The sequence below is a fragment of the Octopus bimaculoides genome, chromosome 20, assembly GCF_001194135.2.
Source record: "Octopus bimaculoides isolate UCB-OBI-ISO-001 chromosome 20, ASM119413v2, whole genome shotgun sequence".
Lineage (NCBI taxonomy): Eukaryota > Metazoa > Mollusca > Cephalopoda > Octopoda > Octopodidae > Octopus > Octopus bimaculoides.
Genome location: NC_069000.1, coordinates 9,637,785 through 9,639,248, shown reverse-complemented (window position 1 = coordinate 9,639,248; position 1,464 = coordinate 9,637,785). Strand labels below are relative to the sequence as shown.

The following is a 1,464-nucleotide window of genomic DNA, read 5'->3' as shown; positions in this document are numbered from 1 at the left end:
ATCATATGTGAGTATGAACAGCAAAATCAAAACGGATCCTTGAATAAGTACTATGATAAGGTACAGAGGGTGTCTGGTGGGGGCGGGGGGGGGCTGTTAGTTTAACCTGCTTCACTGAGCAAACAAAATCTTTCTCAAGCCATATCTTACTATATCTTAAAAACAAGGAAGATATAATGGATAATGTAAACTAAAATAAATTATGTATAAACAGACAGGATAGGGATAGGTAGAACATGTTTCACCATGTCAACTTGATAACAGCTGACCTGAGGATCGACAACACATACACATGCACATATGTACGTAGGCATACATGTATATACACACAAATACATTTTACACACACACACACACACACACACATTTACATATATGTGTGTGTGTGTATGTGCATATGTATATATATATATATATATATTTATATAGACATAGGCACAAACATTCATGAGCCAGTAGTTAAATTGTCGTTTTCATAATTATAAGGTCTTGAGTTCAACTCACAGACTGGATGGAACACTGGCCCCTTGAGCAAGGCACATCATCCCATGTTACTCTACTCAACTGAAAATGAGTGCTAGCAGCAGCAGCCTGCAGGTTAAATCTATAACACAATAGCAGGAGTAATGATGATGACTATAATGATGATGGTGGTGATGGTGGTGATGGTGATGATGATAATGATGATGGTGGTGGTGGTGGTGATGATTGGGGAAAAAGTTGTAGTAATGATTAACATAGACTTGTTGCAAGTTTTAGCTTAAATGTCATTATACAGTGCTTGGAAATGACTCAGTATTTTGTGTATTGCGTTTAGATTAGGAGAGTTGCTAGAAATTTGTAAAAAGTTCTAAGTTAATGCATTTAAAATACTGGAATTAACAGCAGTTCATAGCCGTATAAAGTGATAAAGTTTCAGAAAGGGCAAACTGACTTGCATTATGAATTGATTTCCATACGATACAACAAAACATCAGAATATCCAATAGTTAAACATACATAATGCACAAAAGTGCATAGAGCTGTATAAATCTGTCTGTGTATGTGTGTGTAAGAATGTAAAGGTTTCGTAAAAGAATAAGACAAAAATATTGATATATATATATATATATATATATATAAAAAGAGAAGTTGAGATAATGGAAGTATGCTTACACACATATATGATATGTATAGAATAATTTCATTATACACACAGACACACACACAGACACACACACAGATACACACAAACAAATGCATAAAATTACATTTTTATATGTATATGCACGCATGGACGTATGGTTAAAAATTCATTTTACAAGCACATGGTTCCCAGTTTCATCCTGCTGCATGGTACCTTAGGCAAGTATCTTCTGCCATAGACCCTCAAATTGACTAATGGCCTTTGAGAAAAATTTAGTAGGCAGAAATATTCTGGGAACCTTTGGCTGAGATATATATATATATATATATATATATATA

At 34.1% G+C, this 1,464-nt stretch overlaps 1 protein-coding gene across 5 annotated transcripts in view; it reads right to left on the bottom strand.

Annotated features, from left to right (window-relative positions):
- LOC106874755 (palmitoyltransferase ZDHHC11) overlaps positions 1 to 1,464 on the bottom strand; it is a 77,395-nt gene that overhangs the window by 28,191 nt on the left and 47,740 nt on the right. The window lies entirely within an intron of this gene.